The sequence below is a fragment of the Terrapene carolina genome, unplaced genomic scaffold (genome assembly GCF_002925995.2).
Source record: "Terrapene carolina triunguis isolate 2854851 unplaced genomic scaffold, T_m_triunguis-2.0 Scaffold238, whole genome shotgun sequence".
Classification (NCBI taxonomy): Eukaryota; Metazoa; Chordata; order Testudines; family Emydidae; genus Terrapene; species Terrapene triunguis.
Window position 1 is genome coordinate 4,456,217 of NW_020664589.1, and position 24,278 is coordinate 4,480,494.

At 45.2% G+C, this 24,278-nt stretch overlaps 1 protein-coding gene across 1 annotated transcript in view; it reads right to left on the reverse strand.

Annotated features, from left to right (window-relative positions):
* BRINP1 (BMP/retinoic acid inducible neural specific 1) overlaps window positions 1–24,278 on the reverse strand; it is a 95,184-nt gene that overhangs the window by 65,281 nt on the left and 5,625 nt on the right. The gene's annotated exons all lie outside the window — the stretch shown is intronic.

The window sequence follows — 24,278 nt, forward strand, 5'->3', positions numbered from 1 at the left end:
AGAGAATAAAGAAAAATGGTTACACATGTAATCATAGAAATGTTTTTTGTTGCTGTTAATTATTTCAAATACGTGGCACAACAGGAAAACAAACTTTAAACCAGATTTTAAATGCCCTTGGTCTACTTGTATTGTGGTTCTGGGTATCTGACTGTATTTCACTGTTTGATATATACTTCTGTGGGGTTTTTATCCCTTCTCTCAGAGCACGCATTGCCCTGTGAAACATCTAGGTCAGGACCCAAATGCACCTCACCCTGTTCCCCCAGTTACTTCTCTCGGGGAAGTTCTCTGCAATGCTGCAGTGGGGAGAGGAGGCTGGATGCACAAGGTGGCTGCACCCCGGGCTTCAATTACATGTTTATCATCCCTTTAATGCGGTGCCAGATAAATGTGTCTTCTGCTTTCATCTATCTCCGATGATCTGTAATCCATACTCCATGCAACCTGAGCTCTTACTTTAAAGTCATGCCAAAAAAAGAGAAATAAAATAAAATAATTATCCTGTTTTCAGAGACAACAACAAAAAACAATCCTGCAGAACTTTGAAGGATAAAGATCACACCAGGCAGCTGGCTTGACAGACTAGGCCTTTGAGGAGCGGGGGCAAATGAACCATTATTTGGTTATTTCTATTAAAGTAGCTCATAGAGACTTCAACTAAGGTGAAGGCCCCATTGTGCTAGGCACTGCACATGCATGTAGTAAGGGACAGCTCTGCCCTGAAGAGCTTGAAGTCTAGGCAAGACACAGCAGGTCAGTGGCGGAACTTGCAACTCCCATCCTAGTGCTCTCACCATTAGATCTTGCTGCCTCCCCACTCACACCATTGGCACTATGCCCCCTACTGGCTGATGCTTGGCTTTACGTTAGTGGAGAGTGAATGGGGTTATTAGGAACACAGCAGGAATGGTCCTTACCCTTTTGTTTTGTGACAAAGATACAAGGGAGGAGGGCACAACAGGGTCCCAGATTGTATCAATTATCTATTCATCACTGTCAAAGTCTTCTTTTCTAAATTCCAGCTGTATAAGGTTTTGTTGGAAGAGGGATATGTATGAGCGGGGCTGTATATGAGTGTGACATGTGTGCTGTGCACAGGTACAACTCCCAGAGTGTGTGTGTGTGTGTGTGTGTGAGAGAGAGAGAAAGAGAGAGAGAGAGATACAAAGTGTGTGTGTGTGTATGAGAGAGAGAGAGAGAGATCCAAAGTGCTGGTGTTTGTGTGTGTGTGAGAGAGAGAGAGAGAGAGAGATCCAAAGTGTGTGTGTGTGTGTGTGTGTGTGTGAGAGAGAGAGAGCCAAAGTGCTGGTGTGTGTGTGTGTGTGTGTGTGTGTGTGTGTGTGTGTGAGAGAGAGAGAGATACAAAGTGTGTGTGTGTGTGTGTGTGTGTGTGTGTGTGTGAGAGAGAGAGAGAGAGAGAGAGATCCAAAGTGCTGGTGTTTGTGTGTGTGTGAGAGAGAGAGATACGAAGTGCATGTGTGCGTGTGTGTGTATGTGAGAGAGGGAGAGAGAGATCCAAAGTGTGTGTGTGAGAGAGAGAGAAAGATCCAAAGTGCTGGTGTTTGTGTGAATATGGATTTATGTCATCGGGAAGGCATGTGTGAGAGTGGCATGAGGCTACAGCATGTGATTGTGAGTGTGTATGTGTTTGCGCGGGTGCAGCAAAATCCAGCGTGTGACTGGGCGTTGGTGGCGGTGAGTGTGTGACGGGAGTATGTGGGAGTCTGCACGTGTGCACAGCATATGTTTGTGCTGCTGCAAGCGAGATCCGCGGCACCGTAGAAAGCTAAACACTCCGTGTAGCCTGTTTAAAATGTTCTGTTGAACAATTCCCCACCAGCTAAAGTTACACCACATGAAAAATGAAGGCATTAAATATAAGAGAGGCAATGAATGTCACCCTAGAACAGTCTCTGTTAGCTTTCTCCACTGGATGGGTTTGAACCTCCCTCCAGTTACTGTGGTGGAATATTACTATTAATTGTCTCGTGGTAGTGCCGAGCGGGCCTAGTGAGGAGGAAGGTTAAGTCTCTGGACTGGAGACCTGCAATCAATTCCTGCCTCTGCCTCTCCTGTCTCATTGTGTGACTTTAGACATGTCACTTGAACTACTTTGTGCCCCCAATTCCTCGTCTGCAGAATGGGGCTAAATCTTCCCTGTCTCACAAAGATGTTGAGCATGCAGCACTCCACTACTACAGAGATGTGCTCCATAGCCGTCCCGAGATAGATAGTGTTAGGCTTTGCACAAACCAATAGCAACAGACAGTCCATGTGCCAGAGCTGGCAAACTACATCCACGAGCCAATCCAAGGGTGGAAGAGGAGACACAGGCATAGAGCGAGAGGTGAAGTGACTAATGGTGACACAGAAGGTCAATGGCTCCGCTAGGACCAGAACCCAAGTCTCATGGCCACTAGACCATGCTGCTGCTCAATATCATAGGATGATTTAGTTGGGGTTGGTCCTGCTTTGAGCAGGGGGTTGGACTAGATGACCTCCTGAGGTCTCTTCCAACCCTAATATTCTATGATGCTATGAATATCATGGCTATCCTTAACATGTGTAATCTTCCAAATACTTTCCAGACAGCTCAGGACGCTCCTGTCAGGTAGGGGAGCATGGGAAAATCAAGGCAGATAGAGAAACAGAGGTGGGGGTAGGGAGAAGAAACAGAGCTACCGAGAGCAGTTGGGTACAGTCTTTGGGTAGGCAGCTACACCGATGTATATAAAAATGAAAAAGGGGTTTCAATAAAATATCACGGAAACACTATAGGCAGATGTTTAACAGGAAAAAAACAACAGAAATAGGCAGAGGTTAAAATAAATAGGCAAGAATGAGACAAATGAATAAACAGAATGTAGGAAGTGATTAAAATAAAGATGGAAATAATAATACAGCCCCAACAGGACGTACTCTGTACCACTTTGTACCATAGCTCAGGAGGTTATCCTTGTAACCTGTGTTCCCCTTTCTTCCTCTCTCCCGTCTTCCTTCTTCCTGTCCTGTCTCTTCCCAGAATGTAAATAGAGCTGGCTGAAAATTTCAAATTCAAATTTTTCCATTTCAAATTCAAAAATTATTTTTTTTTCAAAATTTCAGTAAAAATGGGAAAGTATTGTTTTGTTTTGTTTTCAAACATAATCTCCTAATTCTTTTGCTTAACCATTTGTAAGTGCTCTGAGGCAGGGATCATGGCTTCTGAGATGTTTCTACAGCACCAGGCACAATGGGCCCTGATCCTGATGGGCTGCTTTGGGCTCTGCACACAATAGTAATTAATAGTAAGACTAAAGACAGATGAATGATTTGCCCAGTGCCATTGAGGGAGTTAATGTCTGAGGCTGGATGAGAAGAACTCATATGTTCTTAGGTATCTTCTGATCCTGGGTTCAGAGTAAGGATTAGAACTCAGGACGGAGTGCCTAGCTTCTTGTCATCTGTTCAGGCCACACCTCTGTTTCTCAGATTATGAGCACAAATGATACGCTTCAATCACACAATGAAAAGTTATAAGTTCACCCTCCTTCTCCATTAGATAAGCATCAGCATCTGTCTCCACTAATGGTCAGCTGTACTGCACACATAGACTTAACTATGCCTGTTGTTTGGTTATTGAATCCCCCAGTAACTACCTCATTTGTCAGCCGCCCTGGATCAGTTCTTTAAGCCCTCTTCTTTCTACTGAATTCCTACTGTGCTGGGAGAATGGGCTTTTTGTATTAAAGTGGAGTGATACTTGACTTCCAATCCCCTGTCCAGTTCATGTCTATTGTGGAATGCTAGGTGGAATGACTGTAATAGTTCTCAGTCACATCACCCGTCTACTCTCTCCGATGTGGAGTTTCACGGTATTTTGGTTGTCTCTGTTCACCCCAGACCAAAGACAGGAACACACAGAGAATGATTATCTGCCCTCCACCATGTTTGTTAAGGTCAGGCTTGGGGTAATGATGAAAAGAGCTTAGGTGATTCCTAACCCTGCATACAGCTCTTCATCCAAACAGTCATCAGTTGCCAGACCTTAATCAACATGTGGACCAGATCCCCCCCAGACAGTAGGAAGAAGTGGGCAAACCTGGGTTCTGGAGGTAGGCTGGAAGAAAAAGCGTTCAGAGCAAGGAGCAGAAGTCAGGGCAAAGGAAGAAGAAATAACATGACTTTCACCACCAGTCTAGACAATTATATCACAATCAAGTTAAATTTTTTATTAGTGTCTTTTCTCCCCATAGCTGCTGAAAAGATGTTGCTTGGCATTAAACATTAATACGCACTACAGGGCTGGTCCCCGCGGAAGCCATAAAAACCTACTAAGTGGGATTATTTTGTGTTTAAGGCAATATTGCGAGGTCTATTAAATCTAACTGCTAACAACCTCAAGTCTCAAATTAATGTGTAATATGGTGTTCTGGATCTGCCCCTATCCTGGAACCATCCCAGAGACTTTGCAGAGATTGGGTGGGGGTCAGAAGAGGGGAGGGACATCCCCAGATTTATAGCCCTTGGGCCCGAATCCCAAATCTAACCCAAAATAACACCTGGCACAATAATAATGCCTTAGACTGAAGGATGGCCTTGTGGTTTGCCTGCCTGGCCTGTTTAGAGAGTAATCTCTTTGGGGGCGGGGACTGTCTCTTGCTGTATGTTTGTACCTCACTTAGGAAAATACAGCCCTGCAGTCAGTTGAGATCTCTAGGCACTGCTGTAATATAAATACTTAATAATAACTGGCACATAATACTTAACACAAAGAACCGGTGATCCCTGTTTATAATATAGCAGACGTATTTAGTAGAGAACATCCTGGCACAGAGGTCTGATACCAGGCCCTTATAAATTCATATATCCCATGTGAACATGCACAGTTTGCCAGAATAATGTTCCTTAAAGAATCTGAGTGGAAGATGAGTGGGATACTGATCAGAGTTAAGATGAACGGTCAACACAATATGAACAGCATGTTGAGGGCTCACTTCTCAGTGACAGTAAAGTTCCATCACACCATTTTGCTCATGTAAACTTGCCTTTAAGTTAGTGTAAATTTACAGTCCCTTTGCACTGCCAGAGTGGGGTAAAGCAGCCTTCATGTACATGAGAATTCAGGCCTGGATGTTTAAAATTCGTCCCCTGCCTTGTAATTCTCTTTCTTTTAGAACGCTGAGGTTTCGTAGCAAAAAGAGGCCGATTCATTGTGTTAAATGGAAGTTACCTATGTTTGAATTTACATTTAATTTCATCGTGACCGATAGCTGCACGTTTGCTAATTATATTCTATACTTCTGCTGCCATAAGACAGCAGCTTTGATCCAAGGCGTTGGAATTGCATTGCAAACATAAATGGAAGCTCTCAACGCCTCGGTGAGGTAGCTAAGCACCACTATCCCCGTTTGTTTCTGAAATAAAGATAGCGAAAAATCAGGTATGTACTTGACCGCTCCGAAGATAACGGTTGTAAGGTATTCAGATATGGGTGATAGATTTTACAGAGAACAAAATTGGCATTATCCCTATTTTGCAGAGGGACATTGACTTGCCAAAGATGATAGTTGCAGAGGGGAAACAAGAATCCAGAGATTCTGACTCCCAATGACCAGCTCTAAACACCTTCTTTGGAATACCAACAAGGCCTTTGTTCTAACCTCTTCACCTCCAATTTATCCCTTATATTTGATAAATTAGAGAGATCCTTCACACATACCCAGTGTTCCCTCATGCTCCTTGTTGTAAACTATTGCCATCAGAAATGCAGCCTCAAGAAAGAGAAATTACAGAACACATTGTCTGCAGTAAAGAAATGAGTCCCATATCTCTTTTAGCTTCATGCACCAATATAATTTTTCCTTGTGTCCCACATTTGGTTCTTGGCAGGTTGAGTGAGGTGTTTTGCCTGCTGCACTTTACCAGAGGGAAGGGAATAACAAATGCTATTTGTATCTGAAATACTTCTGTGCTGCAGCAACTTCACAGCTTGCCATAGGATGCTGATAAATTAGCAAAGGAGACAGTCACGGGAGACATTAGGGCTAGATCCTGAAAGGGGCTAAACATTCTGGCCCCAATTCAGCAAACAGGTTAAGCCCATGCTTAACTTTAAGCATGGCACTCACCCCATTAAGTCCTATTGAACTACCCCTGTGTTTAAATTTCAGCAAGTGCTTTGCTAGATAGGGGCCACATCTTGCAGGATCACACCCTCAGTATAATGGCTGCTGTATATGCATGCCACTGCCCTCAACTGGATGCAACTGGAGTTGCTCAACTCTTTGTCCTACACCCTAGGTAAGTATCAGATGTCCCTATATCTCAAATGATAGGGGAGCAGTGCATTTGGAGTACAGTAGAACCTCCGAGTTACGAACTCCAGAGTTATGAACTGACGAGTTAACCACACACCTCATTTGGAACCAGAAGTACACAACAGGCAGCAACAGAGACCACAAAAAAAAGCAAATACAGTACAGTACTGTGTTAAACGTAAACTAGTAAAAACCAGGAAAGCAGCATTTTTCTTCTCCATAGTAAAGTTTCGAAGCTGTATGAAGTCAATGTTCAGTTGTAAACTTTTGAAAGAACAACCATAGCGTTTTGTTCCGAGTTACGAACACCCTCCGTTGCCCAGGTGTTTGTAACTCTGAGGTTCTACTATAAAAGGATGGAAGGTGCAGCCCAGCTGTTGCTATGAATTTCTGAGTGGCTGTGGTGTGCACCATAGTTACAAATGTGAAATCCCAGGAGACACCAATTACTTATATTCTGGAAATGAGGATTGACACCAGGCTCACTCATCTGTTCCATGTAGCGATAGGTGAACCTCAAAGCTCTCAGAAGTTCCATTCAGATAAGTCCCAACGGTTCCACTGCTTAGCAGTTAGCTCTGCAATGCTGGCAACCACATGGGAATAGCCTTTCTTGCAAGAATGGCGGTACTTCCTGCTTCCATCTGGGTTGGAAACACTCTGACAACAACCTTGCATCCAGTATTTTGGCTCTTCTGTTTCTGGTGCCAGAGAGAGCCAGGGAGTGAAGTGGCAGTGATAAAATAAAAATAGATAATAATAACACTAAGTTAACCAAACTTTTCTGAGCCTCACAAAAGTATGGTCTAGGTGGTTTTCAATCAAACATTGTCCTGAACCGAAATTATTATTAATAATATGAAATTATTATCTAAAATATTATCTAGTCCTCTCCTCCATAGTTTCATGATAAGTTAAGTTACACCAAAATAATAAGAGCTAGTATTTACATAGGATTTTTCAGCATCCATCTAGGCACTTATGTGCCCGCACATCACCAGAGTATCTGTCTCACAAACATTAATGGATTTTATCCTCACAACATCCCTATGAGGTAGAGAAGTAGTTCTCTACCCATTTTATAGATAGGGAACTGAGACACAGAGAGAGTAAGGCCTGGTCTATACATAAAACTTAGCCCTGGTCTACACTGGGGGGGGGGGGTTGATCTAAGTTACGCAACTTCAACTATGTGAATAACGTAGCTGAAGTCGACATACTTAGATCGACTTTCCACGGTGTCTTCACCACGGTGAGTTGACTGCTGACGCTCCCCCGTCGACTCTGCCTGTGCCTCTCGCCGAGCTGGAGTACAGGAGTCGACGGGAGAGTGCTCGGGGGTCGATTTATCACGTCTAGATTAGACGTGATAAATCAATCCTCGCTGGATAGATCGCTGCCTGCCGATCCGGCGGGTAGTGTAGACATACCCTTAGATCAACCTATGTCACTCAGGGGTGTGACAAATTCACACCTCGAAGAGACACAGTTAAGCCATCTAAGCCCCGGTATAGACACCCACTAGGTTGATGGAAGATTTTTTCAGTCAATTTAGCTGCTGCCTCTCAAGGGAATGAGTTTACTGCAGTGACAGAAGAACCCCTTCCATCACTGTAGTTTCTACACTACAACTCTACAGTGGCGCAGCTGCAGCAGCATTGCTAGTGTAGACATACCCATAGTGACTGGTCCAAGGTCACCCAGGGATCCAGTGACTGAGCCAGGAATTGAACTAGGTCACCTGAGTCCCAGTCCAGTGCTCCGTCGATTAGATTATCTTTCCTTCATGCTGCTGTTCCAAAATTGACTTAGCCTCATTACTGCGGCTGATTGGACATTTTGACGAAACTTTTTTTTTTCATGACAAAATGCCAATTTGTCAAAAGCAAAAATGTTTCACAGAAACGTGTGAATTTTGACAAAATTCCAGTAGAAAGAAAGAAAGATTCTGATGAGAATGGAATGGAACGTTTTGTTGGAAATATCACAAGTGTGGGTCATGTATAGTGAATGAGTCTGGACAGACCAGGGTAATATTTATGCTAACCTACCTGCGTTCAGCCTCTTCTTTGCTTAGCACGAGCGTTGCTTGCTAAATTAATCTGCTATGTGGGATGAAGGTGATGTTTTGTACTGTGTTAAATGGCATAGATAAGAGGAAGTTAATCAGTGCTGACAAAGGTGCTGACAAAAAGTCACCATGTTGAAAGCAAGGAAGGTCCCTGTGTGGAGTGAGGTAACATGGAAATAGCTTGGACAGCAAAAGTTATGTAAACGGAAGTTATGCAAGACACAATGCTTAATAATTGATTGGATGGTTGCTCTAATGTGAAAAAGGTATAAATATGCTAGAGTGTAAAGCATAGTTGGAGCCTTGTAGGAGAAATCCATTGTGACGGGCCTACGCCCCAAGAGAAAGTAATTGGCCAGTATCTTTTTCTGTACATCTGGCATTCATTGCTTTTATAGCAATTGTGAATGCAAGGCCATGCTTTTGGTTCAAATCAAGGTTTGCATTAATAAACCCAAGTATCTCCGCTCCTAGTGTATAGTATTCCAGACCCAACAGTTTCAAATTTGCTGTTTCAAAATGACTTTTGGTTTCAATGTTTTAAATTTTATATTATGTAAAATAAACATCTTAAAAAGTCAAAATCAGAATGAAACATTTCAATTTTACTGAAATAAAATGTTATGATCAATACAAAATGTGGGGTTTTTTTCAGAATTTTCTTTAGCTGGAAATTTCAGCGTTTTTTTGTTTGTTTAGTTGGTTGGGTTTTTTTTGCTTTTGTTCCATTTTCAAATGGAAAAAAATAAAATAAAATTGTGGAATTTCCCACCAAATGGAAAATCTGGTTCCTGCCCAACTCTATTCACCATATACCATGAGCTAGGTAAAACTATATCACTATTTCACATTATTCAGGTGGGGAAACTGAGGCACAGAGTGTGTTTAAGTGATTTACCCAAGGTCACACAGAAACTGTGTTACAGCCCAGATTAGAGCTCAACAGGTTTTAGCTCCCACTATCGTGCTTGATCCAAATATTCTCAAAAGAAAAATATTCTGTCCTTTTGCACACCATTCCATTGCAACCACTTGGGCCGATGGGGAGTGGGTGTGGGAAGAGGGACAACAGACCTGGCATTGCACCCAGCAGTGAGAATTGACTCTCTGCTCCAAAATGAACAATATGAAAACTGCAAACCTTGTTTTGAGCCTGATATTCATAGTGACATTTCTATTGTCCTGGTTTTCATTACTGCACAGACACAAAGACATGGTCCCTGCTCCAGAGCGATTGGGGACTGTACCATGACACCACTAATATTGGCGTCCCAAGGGTTTGGAATAAATCGATGATCCCTTTAAATACAAGAGCTTCCTGATCTCCCAGCACTCAACTCCACCTTCCAGGTGGGCTACCTAGCTAAGCAATCACCAGGATCTTTCCTCTCTTCTCAGCTGTGGGTCAAGGAGCACAAAGGGTTAAAATCCACAGCCCATCACTTCTCCAGGTAGAGCTTCTGCTGCTTGGATAATGACAGGCCGGGCTGCTGGGATGAAAAGCCCCGTTTAACTCAGCACTTCCTAAGGACATCAGGTTCTGTCACTATACACACTGGAAAATGCAAATGAACCCAGAGATAGATGGGGAGGGGTAGGGAAAAGGAGTCTGGACTGTTGGCGGATGTGAATTCTGGCCCAGGGCTGAACCGCCTGTGCTATTACATGGAATGACTGAATAATTTGCACTGGCTATAAAGTCTTCATATGAATTTAGACTCATGGGCTCTGCCAGCCGCTGCCTTTTCCCTGCGTGCAACATTCCTGTCAGGGTACTGGAAACAAGCTGAGGAAGCTTAAGCCGGTCTTCAATTGAGCCCTTTGCAGAAAGAACACAGAAATATTTCAGATCATGGAGACCAGGCTAGTGAGGGTCATTGGCATGTGTTTAATGTTCCCCTTGGTAACTGATCAGTGTTGAATACGATGCTTGCAAGAGTCATGATGTCTGGTACATCAAGCATCACAACACTCCTGTAAGGTGGGTAAGTAGGCATGTAGGATGGGTGATCTAGTAAATAGGCAAACAGACTAGGCCTCAGGAGATTTGGATTCAGTTCCATGCTCTGCCACAGATTTCCAGTGTGGCCTTGCCTAAGTCACTTAGCCTCTCTGTGCCCCAATTCCCTTTGTGTCAAATGGGGATAATAGCCTGCTCTACTTCCCAGGGTGCTGGGAGGATAAATGCATTAAAGATTGTGAGGTGCTAGATAGCACAGAGAGAGAAGCCAAACAAGTATAATGTGTGTGTGTGTGTATATCAGTTATACCCATTTTACAGATGAAGAAACAGAAACACAGTGGGATGCAATGTGGAACCCTTTTTCATTGGTGAACGCTTACTCATGGGAATAATCCCACTGGAGGGAGTAAAGGCTGATGAGGGTGAGTCAGGGTCCACAACATTGTCTTCCCCAGGAGCTCCAAATTCTCAGAACCTCTGAAATTCAGGCCACTTATTTAGGTGCCTACATACTGACAGAGGGGCCTTGCCTTAGGCACCCAGGTTTGAAAAAATTGGCCTTAGCCACTTGCCCAAAGTAACACAAATCCAGTGGCAGATTATGGAATAGAAGCCCAGGAATCTTGATTGCCGGATCCCTGCTCTAGCCACAAGTCTGCACTGGCTAAATTACTGCTTCTAGTATTGTAGAGTCTGGCATAAAGGTTATTAAAGTCAGTGGGCCTTGGTTTAGATCTAACTGCAAGAATACAGTGGAATATTGTATTAAACATCATCCTAAATTAAATCAAAAGTTTGAATTAACCCAGGACCAGCAGAGGATTATTTAATTACTAGCAAAATATGTATCTGTTACTTTTCTACTCCTGAGGGCATTCTGCGCCAAAAAAGGTAAAAATTCTGCACCAAAAAAAAAAAAATCTGTGCACAATAGTTTAAAATTCTGCAAACTGTATTTGTCAAATAAATCTGGAGGCTCCAGCATGGCAGTGAGGAGCACTGGCCACTGGCTGCCCAGCGGTGGGAGACCACTGAGCAGCTGACCCCCGGGATACGGACTCAGCGCTGAGGCTGCACCCAACCCTGACACAGCACAAGGACCGGGCCTGCCCCAGAAACACACCAGGGCCCTTCCCCTCTGTGCCAGGTGCACCAGGTGTGGGCAGGCAGGCTCAGTAAGGCAGGATCCAAGTGTGGAGGGGCTTAGTGTGGAGGGATGCAGGTGTGGGTTGAGAGGGTTCTGTGTGGGGCAATCTGGGTGCAGGTGGCTCAGTGGGGGGATCCGGGTGTGTGTGGGGGGATCTGGATGCACAGGGGCTTGCTGGGGAATTCTGGATGCAACAGTAATGGGACTCTGCTGGGGGTCCAAATGAAGGTGGTTGGGACTCCGCAGGGGGGAGTCTGGGTGTGGGGGGGATAGAGCTTGGCAGGGGGTTCTGAGTGTGGGGGACTCAGTGGGTGGGTCCAGACTCTGGGGGAGTGGGGCTCATCGGGGTGGTCCAGGTGCAGGGGGAGTGGGGCTCATTTGGGGGTTTCTAGGTGCTGGGAAGGTGAGGCTTGGCAGGAGGGTCTGGGTATGAAGGGGTCTGGATGCATGGGGGTTGGATGGATGGGGGAGCAGCTCCCTGTAGAGGGATCCATCTCCCTGCAGTTACGGAGCGATGGGTGCAGGAAGCAGGCGGGGTGCGTGGCGGGGGGGGGGAGTTTGCAGAGCTTCCTGCAGATGGGGGAGAAATCTGGGGGTGGGTCTGACCCGGCCCCAGATGCCATGTAGGGGAAGAGGAAGTCCCATCCTCCCCAGCCCAGTCGGGACTAGCAGCTGAGACTGGCACAGGGTAGGAGCCACCAGCCGTGTCTTCCCCAGTCCCGCCCCCTGACTCACAGTTATTTACCTCTCTGATGGCTGCCCTGGGTACCCGAAACATACTGCTGGGGAGAGTCACATGACCGCTCTTGTGGCTTCCCTTTGCTTCCCCGTCAGAAAGTCGGTTTTCTGCCGGGAAGCAAAGAAATCTGTGGGGACATAAATTCTGCATATGTTCAGTGACTCAAAATTCCCCCAAGAGTAAATCATTTCCTGGGAGACAGAAAGGAGGATTGAAAAAAGGAAGGAGGTGGGAGAATTTCTGGCCAAGGGTGAGGGTACCTTCTCCATCCCCAGAAACCTGTAGCAAATCCTCCTGGAGTACAATTTTTGGCACTGTCTCTCAAGTATGTGATATGGACCCCAAAAGATGGAAAATAATACTGCCTTTTTCCTATCATCATGAATCTAACTTAGGAAAGTTGTTCCTAGAGATGGGTCCCAAACACAGCCAAGATCTGAAAAACCCAGTGGATGTTCAAAATCTGTACCCCAGATCAGGATCCGAATTTCTAATAGCCCTAACCACAGGACTGATCCTGCGGTATACATCCAGTGGGAGATTAGGGTAATTTTTCCAGGATCAGGACCCAAAACAACCAGATCTGAACACCCCTAACCTTTAGACTGTTTGATACAGCCTAGGCTCATCACTTGCTATGGCTTTTATTTATTCCCTTCCTTGAACCTGCTCTGCTCTGGGATAAATCCATCATCAGGCCACCTGGAGCGTTTTATTGTCTGTGCTGTGTTGCTTGTCTGTTTAGATAGATTGTAAGTAAAGCTGGTAAAAAAAAAAAATTAGTGAGAGTTTTCCTGTTCGAAAATACATTTTCCTCAAAATTGAAACGTGTCAATTTCAGTGAAATTTTCTCTGAGGAAAAAATATCAAAACAAAATATTTAGTCTTTTTGTTTTGATAATGTCAAAACATTTCATTTGGACTTTCATGTCATATTAAAATATTAATATTCCATTATATTTATACATGATTTTATACTATTGTAGTGTTTTGACATTATCTAAATGAAACATTTCTGTAGTCCCGAATCAAAAATTTTCATTTTCAGAATTTTTGTTCTGTGGGAAATGTAGAAATATTGTCCTAACTTGGAATGAATTTTTGGTTAAATGGCAGAATTTGCTGCAGAAAGGAAATTCCATTTTCTAATCCACCCTAATTGTAAGCTCCTTGGGCATGTACCATATCCTCAGTATCCTTTGTCTAGGGTGAAGTATGCTTGACCACTCAGTATTCATATTCATTTTCACATGCCGTATTGAAAATGTGTGGGTAACACTGTCAGAAGCCTACGTGATTTAGGATCCTAAATCCCATTGACTTTCAATAGGATTTAGTTTCTTTTAAAAATGTCACCCAGTGTCTTTATCACAAATGATGTCTTTGTTTAATCTCTGTGTCATGATTGTTTGCCTGCAGTGCAGATACACGTGAATTTAGACCACCCTGTCTGTGTGGGGTGGAGGGGAGTATGGGGCTGAAAACAAGTACAGCAAAGAGGCATAGGTGAAAGAGAGCAACAGCTCAGAGCAGAGGTGGTAACAAGGAAACTGTATTGATTCTTTGTCTTCATGGAGGAAAATATCTCCAACAGTTTCTGTGTGTTCACTATGATTCGATAAGAGATTGAGGGCACCGGGGTCTCGGGACTGAGATCTATGCGCTATCGGGCTGCCAGCATCTGTGTTCAGGGCTTGAATTGTGTGTGAACAGGGACTCCATTTTAAATGAAAGTGTATAGCACAATGTATACAAAGAAAGGGCACTAATGCAACATGAAGGGCTAAATTGTGCATGGCACTGCGTGGATGCACTAGAGGGGAGAGAGGACACAGAGCATCCCTTCTTCCCACAGCACACAGGAGACAGCCGTGATCAGGCACAGAGATCTCTGGGGTGGGAAAGGCAAGCGAGGCATTGGTATTGAGACATGGAGGGGCTTGGCTATGCAGAGCAAAGGAGGTTGTCATGGCCACACTCCTCCCCACGGCACATCATACAGTACCAGGAGGGCCAAAGAGGTTTTAAGGGCTGCCTCTTACCTTGAGGCTCCTACCAGCCTAGTCTTTGGCCAGGAGGTGTTTACATAGGGTTACCAACTTTCTACTCGCTCAAAACCTTGCCCTGCCCCTCCTCCGAGGCCCCCCCCCCCCCCACTTCCCCCCCCCCCCCCCCCCCGTTGCTCGCTCTCCCCACCCTCACTCACTCGGACACCTGGCAACCCTAGGGTTACATGACACCCAGAACAGACATCTGCACCTCTGCTTTGCTAACCAGGAAGGATGGATTGGCTGCTGCTCTCTACAAACCAGTGAAAATCCAAGGCACTTGCCTACCCTTTACAGTGGATGACACACACCCTTTAATATTTTGGTTACTTTTGGATTGCAGCCTCTGTCTATGGTTGGCTCTTAGAGAGGCAGGGCCTTCTGGCCAATCATGCCCATTTCCAAAATAAATCACCCCACACATATGCTTAAACTCCACCTTGGCATACAGATTCTCTCCCCTCTCCCTCCCCATTTGGTCTACCGCTGCTCCAGATGGCCTGGCACTATGGATTATAGCTTTTTTGCTGATAATGAACACTACCGTTGTTAAGGTTACATCGAGACTTCCATTGTAGGCCAACGTTTCCCCATGTTTGTAACTTTCTGAAAAATTCGCCTTTTCGGCTGGAGTTTTGCATGCTTAGTCTCAGGCCTAAAGGGGGATAATTCTGGCAAGTTTGAGTAAAATCCATTGAACTATTTTTATTTTTTTTTAGTTATTCAAGAATGAAAACAAGTTGTTGGGGAAAATAGACCTTCGATGATAACATTTATTATTTACTGAGGTGCTGATCTCATGCATTGCCAGAGGAATGAAAAGCTGCCTTCCGGGCCAGTGTTTTATGTATTCTCCTCTGTGCCCGATCCCCAGAGAATATGAAGGGACTACCAATGATTTCCTCCTGGCGATGGGGAAAGGTCAAGTGTCCATGCTGATTCTTTTATCATTGACCAAGAAGGCTGGTGGATTCTCTGTACCATGCCCCGATCGAAAAGGAGGTCAGGGAAGGCTGAGGACTCTTGATAATGCAAAGGCTACTGCCTCAGCAGAATGTCAGAGGGTAATTTGCTAGACCATCAGAATCTAAAAATGGGTCCTGGAGCAGGAGCCTGTCAGTCATTGGCTTGCGAAATGCTGGCATGAGGGACAACCTTTTGGTTGACACACCAGGCACTGAATCAGGGATCTCAATAGCATATAAGCCCTACAACTAACAAGGGGCTGTAGTGGGGGTTCTAACAGACTCGTATCCTCTGTGGATTGGGCACCAAAGAGAACACATAATACACTGACCAGTGGGTTAAATGGGCACCTTGTCCTGGCATCCTCCACCAATAATGCACCCAATAGACCTCTGCTAGACATTACCAGCACCATGGGTGGAGGTGGAAATCACAGCTTGGCGTGTCCCTGAGACTTCTGGTGTCTCACTGAGTGAGTCAGCTTGAAACCGACCCAGAGAAGACATCACATTTGCTTCTTCAGCTGCCTGACCCCAGCCAAAATCTGCTCCTCTGAAGTCAGTGGGCAAAGTCCAAGTGTGGTCAAAGTAGCTAGAAAATTCCTCCACAGAGGGAGAGCTTTCCACATTGGCTAGACCGTCTACCAGCCAGGACAGTCCTGCTGGTGGAGAAGTGATGGGGACTGCAGCAGAGAAGGAGAAAACGTTCTTCCTCTCCAATCACAGCCCTGGCATAACATTAAAGAGATAGAATGTCAGGGTTGGAAGGGATCTCAGGAGGTCATCTAGTCCAACCCCCTGCTCAAAGCAGGACCAATCCCCAGACAGATTTTTGCCCTAGATGGCCCCCTTAAGGATTGAACTCACAATCCTGGGTTTAGCAGGCCAATGCTCAAACCACTGAGCTATGTCTCCCCCCGAAGCGAATCAAATTCAGAACCCATATTCTGCCATCAGCCTTCTCTCGTGTGTACATAAAGGTGTCTTGTGAGGCTATCCCAAGAAAAGAGGGGTGCTTTGGAGCATTTATATCCATAGACAAGGACAAAAGTTGTCTCTCACATTACAAGGCCATGTACAGAGTATTCCAAAGGTAATGGAGTACGCTCTGTCACAGGCAGCTCATCATGTAGGTATGCAGCCTCCTCCTGACATTCACCTACCAGCTTCATCCTTCCTTGTTTGGGCAACTGAAATTCCAGTCTAGGCAACACCTTCTTTCCAGCACTCTAAGCACTAAAGCAGGTGCTTGCCTCCAGCCCTCCTACATCACATCGGATATTTTTACAGCTCAGTTCTACAGATCGCTAACAGCAGCGAAAATATCTTAATCCGCCAGCCCTTTTGCCTGTCTGTCCCACAGATGTGCCTCATCCCAACATTCACATCCTTTTGTCCACATCAATCTATTAGCCAAATAATAACAAAAAAGTAATTTTGCAGAACTTCAGAAAGTCAGCAGGAATTAGAGCAGTGTCTTGGATTCAGGTACTAATCCTTTGATGTACATTGTGCAAACCAGATGGTAGTCTAATCCCCGCCAGCATGCAAAGCCCAGTGAGCAGAGAGCACCGTAACCCCTGTGCCTGATTGAATATTCACACTCACGTCTGATTTTATTCTAGGATTGGAAGAAGTCCCCATGCAGAAACCCACACGGATGACTAAAATCCCGGACACACATTGTAGCCAAGTTCTAGATCTTTTCCCTGCATAATATATGCTCTGCTTTCCTCTCTCCCACCTCATAAAAAAAAATGTCTTGCATTCCCTCGTGCTTCGTTTGAACCTTTGCTTCCCCTTTGTCGGCTGTCTGCCCCCAGGAGATAAATCCCCCCAGCTTTCCAGCCATGGCCAAAGTCCATAAATCTGCTCCTTTCTTATTCCATTTGGATTCAGCTGCTTCCACTGTGATGCAGGACGCTGCGCTGTAGCAGCTTCCAAGTATAGGACTGGGCCCGTATCTTACCGCAGAGCCTCAGCTGGAATCCAGGGCCAGACACTGAAATAAGTTCAGAGCCACCCACAAATCAGTTTCCTTCTCCTCCTCCATCCCCTCCCTCTCTCCCACTCTACCCACCACGGCCCGTTCCTCGACGCATCTTAGATGGTGCTGGCTAAGGCTCATTATTAACACATGCTAGAGCATTAATGAGCATCTGAAGGAGGAGAAGAGGAGGAGAGAGTGAAGAGAGGAAAGGAGGAGTGGAAAACAGGATGAAAAGGAGAGAAGAGGGGGACAGACAGTGATAAGGATGAGTGGAGAGAAAGTGCAGGAAAGGGAGGAGTGAAGGATGATAGAAAGTGCATATAATTAGCCTGTGGTTCAGTGGAGAGGGCACTAGCCTGGGAGTCAGAAAAAACAAGTATGCTTTACCCGACTCTGCCACTGACCTGATGTGTGACCTTGGTCAAATCGCTTCCTCTCTGCCGTGTTTTTGTTCCCTCTCCCACCTGTTGTCTGTCTTGTCTATAGAGTGTAAGCAATTCTGGGCAGGGACTGTCTCTCACTGTGTGTTTGTACAGGGCATAGCATTCTGGTGCCCCCATTTTAGGTGGGGTTGCTAGGCACTATGATAAAACAGATAATAAATAATAATAATAATAACAGCCCTGTAAAAATTCATTGCCAGGCAAAGGGAATCGCAGGGAGACTGAAGTTCTGTGAATCTGTTGAGCTGTTGAGTTCCTGAACCTAGGTTTATTATCCAAGGGTGAGTCAATTTAAAAAAAAAAAATCTACCCGGGCCAGTGCCTTCTCTGAGGGATAGGAAAATCACAATAAAAGTGAGCTGGAATTCAAATTCGAAGGAGCTTTTCTTTAGAATTTACCCCGTTTCCCATCTCTGCTCTTTCCTTTTCCCTCCGAATTCCTTTCCTGTTCTGCTCCAGTCTCTGCTTCCTTTTCCACCCGATGTTTCCACTGGAGTCTGTCTCTTTCTTCCCCTATCTCTTTTGTCGGGCCCTCCCCTCAATGGCACACGAGGCCAAGAATATTGGGATTCAAGTAAAAAATCGGAACCTGTGATGGCTGAGTGGGTTTGATGTGAAGCAAAGAGGGTCAGTGCCTCCCTGCTTTCAGCAATCAGACATCGCTGCATTAAACAGTATTCCAAATGAAGGGCTGGACACCTATGGATAAGACTAGCATAGGGGTAAGAATAGCATTTACAGGCGGTACCCACCCTTCAGTGGGCTAAGCCTCCCTCGCTGTGCCTGATCCACACAGCGCATGAGCCTGCTATGGTTAGGGTGACCAGATGTCCCAATTTTATAGGGACAGTCCCAATTTTGGGGTCTTTTTCTTATATAGGCTCCTATTACCCCCTACCCCCGTCCCGATTTTTCACACTTGCTGTCTGGTCACCCTAGCTATGGTTCCCAGCACGGAGAGTAAGGCATCTAAATATATTTAAGGACCTGGGCCTTAATCCTTTAGCAACAGCACAAGCTCTTAGCTCTGGAGTGCCAGGGTTTGGTCTCCAGTGGGGACCAAGATGAGAGTCATTTCACAGTAACAATCCCTCGCCTAAATGTTAAGGGCCATCAAGCCTCATGCTTCAGGGCATTAGTTGATCAGCAGCCAGGGTGAGGAATGAATCCCTCCCTTGCCCCTTTCGTATATTTCAGTTCGGCTCACTAGAGCGGTATACGAGCAAGAAGTTATGCTTTCCTCTAAGGCACCGTCAGTCTTTAAACATCCCAGTCCCCGAGACAAGGGGCAAATTTCTGATTTCATTTGTATGGGGGTGAGTCCCCAATAATGTCACTGAAGCCTATGGAGTTACTCCCGCTTTACCATCCATGTGATTGAAACCTGAATCTGCCCCCCCCCCCCACACTCCCCCCAGTCTGCAGTTACTACATTTGTACCAGTCCTTCAAGAAAAACAACAACGCAGAATTGCACAGATTCCCATTCTTGCCATCCCTGCCTGTAAATCCTCACTCCCTTCCACCCCTAGCCTCCATCATCTGCAAACAAGCTTCCTGGAATGCCGGTAGAGGCCAATCTACCCAATGATTACTTTCTTGCTGAATCTCTCCTATTAATTTTGCATGAGGAAAGCTTTCCCCGTTCACACCTCCCCTCCACCCTCCCCTTTCCATGCAAGCCTCTATAAACACAGTAATCATTCAAACCTACATAATACCTTATCGTTGGTTTTGCACCTGCCCATCGCATCTCCCCCTTATTTCCTATCCTATAAGCTGAGTAGTCATTCACCCCTAAACGGCAGCTTATCTCAGAGTTTACACCCGCCTTGCCAATGAACTCCATGTTCTACCTGTCAGATCCCCCAGATCGCACGTCTCCTGTCGGCTGATTATTCCATCTAGAGCTCACGCGTTCTTTGCAGCTGCTTCCCTTTCATCCTTTCCACCTGCTCTGAAAAGTTACCCTGCCTTCTTCCCTGGCTCCCTCGCTGCTGTCACTGTCTCTACAGCTGATTGCATGTCTATGTATCTTTTTTATACACCTGATGCGTGGTGCCACCTTTGCAGTGTAATCATCCGCACTTGCCTTAAAAGAGTTGCAATGACAAAGGCAGAATCACTATATATAGAGGCATCTGTAAGAAGTGGTGGGCCCAATCCGAAATCCCAGATCCAAAGGATCCCCTGCATTTCGGCTCTGAGGAGAGGAAGGAGACTCTACACTGAGAGTCTGGAGATCTGGCTCTGCCACTGACTCCCTCTGTGACCTTGGGCAAGTCACATAGAGCTCACTCTTTTAGAGATCTCAGGGAAAGACTTTCAAGAACCGTGTCATTCCCACATTGACACCCCAATGCGCTGAACACTCTTTAGAAAACCTGTCCCATGCAGCCAGATCCAATGCCCATTCAAGTCAGTGGAAAGACTTTTAATGAACTTTAAAGGGAGTCTGATCGAGCCCTTGAGCTCTCTCTCACGTCCGTCCCTCGTTTGTAAAAGAAGGGTGGTGGCAGACCCTTTCCCCCATTCTTTGCCTGTCTTGTCTGTTTAGGTTGTAACCTCTTCCTGGCAGGGGCTGTATGTTTCTATGTGTATGTACCGTGCCCAGCAGCATGTGTATGTACCATGCCCGCACTTGAGGCCCTTACCATGATAAAAATAATAATAATGATACCGTGGATTTGAGATTTGCAGCTCAGGATCATTACAACTACTTAGGAGCTCCCATTTTAGGACCTGCTCCAATCCTTATTGAAGTCAATGAGCGTGTCTCACATAGTAACATGGGAGCGGTCACATCAGATCAGACTGCTGGTCCATGTGGCCTGGTATCCTGCCTGTTTCAGTGGCTGAAACCTTCCTATAATGCCCAGAGCATGACCCTTTACTCAGAGATGTCAATTCCTAATCTCCCTTTGACTTCAGTGGGAGCAGTCTCAAGTCCCTTACCAGCTGTGGAATGCTCTGTGCAGGGAGAGAAATTCCTTCCTAACCCCAGAAGATGATCAGTTCATGCTCTGAAACATGAGATTTGATTCTCATTCTCTTCGATAGCAGAGTTGCAAATGTTATTCATTGCCACAACCCAACCTTTACATTTCAAATCCAGCCACGCACAATGACCCCCTGCAGCAGAGCATTATTTAGCTTGACTATTCACCGAAAAAAATATATTCCCTTTTCATTTGTTTTAAATGTTGTGCTCTTTGATATATGTCCCCTAATTCTTGTCGCATCACAGAGTACAAACATTTCCGATTGCTTTCTACTGTATCCTTCAAATAACTGTATATCATGTACCTCAATGCCATTCTTTTTCCAGACTAAATAACCCATTCTTTTCAGTCTCTTTCCTTTTTAATTGGTTAATATTTGTAAAGCAGTTTGAAAATGCATTAGTATCATTCAGTTATAATGTATTTTCTGTTATTTTCTACCCTTCCTTTTAATGCCTCAAGTATCCTCCTATAAGCTGCCATCCATCTCCATTGATTCTATCAGTGAGGATGTGTAGGTCTTTATAATGCCATGGGGAATTTCCTTTCCCCCTTCCTGACCGGGATTTTGGAACAACCAAAGAAACTGGACTCAACTCCAGTGGATCTTACACAGGGTTCACATGGAACCTAGTACATGCTAGGGCATGGGGACTTTCTTTGGGCCTTGACCCTGCAGTCAGCTCCTCGTGAAGTCTATGGGGCTCTGCATAGGTGTGAGGGGTCTGCCTGCATGGATCTGTCTGCAGGACTGCACCTTGAGTGAGCCCTGGGGTCCCAGTTCAGGAAAGCTCTGAAGCACCTATTCAAGTCAGTGGGACTTAAGTACATCACTAAAGGTGAGCTTTGATGCATGGGGACAGATTCAAGCAGCTGCATAAGTACTTTGCCAAATCAGGGTCTATCTGAATACCCGTGCAGTGAGCAATACTTATCATTATGTACACTACTATGCAGTTTCAGTGCCTTAATTTAAGGGGCTCCCTTTAAGCTAGGACATAAATCTTTTTTCCTCAGAGGATCCTGCAAGTTAAGGTTATTTTCCCCAAAATCCATTAACTTTATATTCCTCCAAGTAAAATGTCATATTAAGCCTTTGGTTTGATCAGATTCTTCTTAAATTGCCCCGCAACCTCCTTGCTTTTAACTAGCCTTTTCCATCGCCACCCACTTGCTACTCACGTCCTCCTCCAAATCACAAACAAAAGTATTGAGCAATGCTGATCCAATATCGACCAATGGGTTTCCCCATTGTTAACTTCCATCCCTCTGAGCAGCAACTATTCATGATGATTCCTTAATTCATAGTACTTGGTTACCTTTTAATTCACAGGAGGGATTAACTTCTCTAACGAGGGACCTTTTTCAAAAGACAAGTGAGACTGAGAGGAAATCAGATAAATTATAATCACCAGGTCCCTTTTTATCCTCTATTTTATGAACATTGTCAAAATTTTCTAAAAGGGTTGAAAGGCACCATTTACCCTTTAACAAGAGGTGCTAGTTAGACCCAAATCCTTATGACTTATCCAAGTGTTGGGTTATTTTCTCCTTAAAAAATATCCTCAGTTGGTTTGCCTGGAACTTGGGTGTAACTCATCACTCTATAATTTCCTAGACTGTCTTTAGGAAGATGCACACCCAGGGCCACATGTTATCGCGGTTTCTGTGCATAGAAACAGTGAAGCCAACGGGATATATATATATATGATCCTGCCTCTGATTTGCTTAAACAAATATATATATATATATATTTATTTAAGCAAATCAGAGGCAGGATATGACTCCATGCCAGCAGCTCCAGGAACAGCTGTGCTCTGAAGGATACATTATACACACTTGGCAGCATTGCCGTGATTTCATATTTTATTTCTTTTTACAATTTTACCAGGACCACTATCCAATGTTGCAAGCTACTGCCCTTCATTGCCTCAGGGTGCTTCATGTAAACTTCAGCCTCTGCTAGTGTTACCCCACAATTGCCAGCAAAAAAGTGCCCCCCCTCGATATTTACAAGTCTCTCACAGTACAGACTGATGCAAAGAATCAATGGAATTTCTACACAACGTCAGCACCTCTTTCTACCCTGTTTCCCCGAAAATAAGACATCCCCCGAAAATAAGACCTACTTCCAGTTTTGCCTCTCGCTGTAATATAAGACATCCCCCGAAAATAAGACCTCCCCGATAATAAGGCCACCCCGGAATATAAGGTCCCGAAGCTCCAGGAAAAATAAGACCTCCCCTGAAAATAAGATCTAGCGCATCTTTGGGAGCAAAAATTAATATAAGACACTGTCTTATTTTCGGGGAAACACGGTACATTCCACATAAGGATCTCACTTGCTTCTGATGTTTCACTTATTTTCTCACCGTGGTTACATGTTCTAAAGAGAAGTAATGTGTTGATAATGATGTTGCAATTCCGGCACTCACAGCCTTCCCACTAATCGCAACTGTCTAATGGTGGCATCATTCACACCTGCTTCTTCCAGTGTCCATACCTGCCCTGCAGTCTCAAGACTCCACCTGCATCGCAATTCATCTCTTTGCCTACTTCTTTGACTAGTTTCCATTCCTTACCCCTGACTCTGAACTACTCTACGAGCTGCCTTGGTTTGTTCTTCTGTCCCTCCGCAAGCGTGATTGAAGCGCACGGGCTGCACTTGTAATGACAGCACATTCAGGGCAAGGTTTTTAAAACCCAGCCTCCCCACCATGGTTAGCCCCCACCGTGTGCAGGGACAAACAGCTGCAGATGTCAGTACCTGCTGTCAGTGGTATGTCTATCAACCTCACATGTGGTCCCAGTGGGGGTCCGTAGACATCTCAATGACATCACTTGGGCTCACACATAACTGCACCCAGAATCATTAAGGTCCTACAGAATTGCAGACTCCAGAAGAGGGGAGGGGTCAGAGTGATACTCAGTCCAAGTCAAACCCTAAGGGACAGATCGTCAGCTGGTGTAAGTTGGCAACGCTCCCCTGGCTGGGCCAGCACTAGAGGTTTTGTCATCCAGGGAGCAAAAAGAGTTTTCAGCGCCCCACCCCCACCCAACCAAAAGATGCAATAAATAAATAGAACTGACCTGTCAGGCATAACCCTCACTCCAGGCAAAAAAAGGGATTTCCTGAGTGGCCGTCCTAACGGCCTGCTCCTAAGGCTGGCCCTGTCCAGTGGCTCCATTGACACCAGCTGAGATTCTAGCCCCTTACTGAATATTCTCTATGCTACACCTATTGGCTGTACTGGGCCTAGTTCTAAAAGTGCAACCAATACTAATACTTTTCAGACCTACAAGGCTTCCGCTTGTACTAGTTCAGATGAAACAGCATGCAAAAGGGGACGCTCTGTCCTCCGAACCACACCAAACACGTCACACGCTCCAAGGGACAGCATCCAATGTTGTTACCTGATGGCCAGTGGTGCTCTTACTCGGCCTGATTTCAAAGCGGAGTTGGCAGAGTGCTGATAAGATCTGCTGGTTTTATGCGAGCTGCATGACATGCCAGGCTCTCTGCAAAGCATGATTGCTAGAGACTAAGCATCCCAGCTGGAGAGTGCAGGTCAGCATGCGAGTATGAACAATGTCATGAAGTCTTTCTCC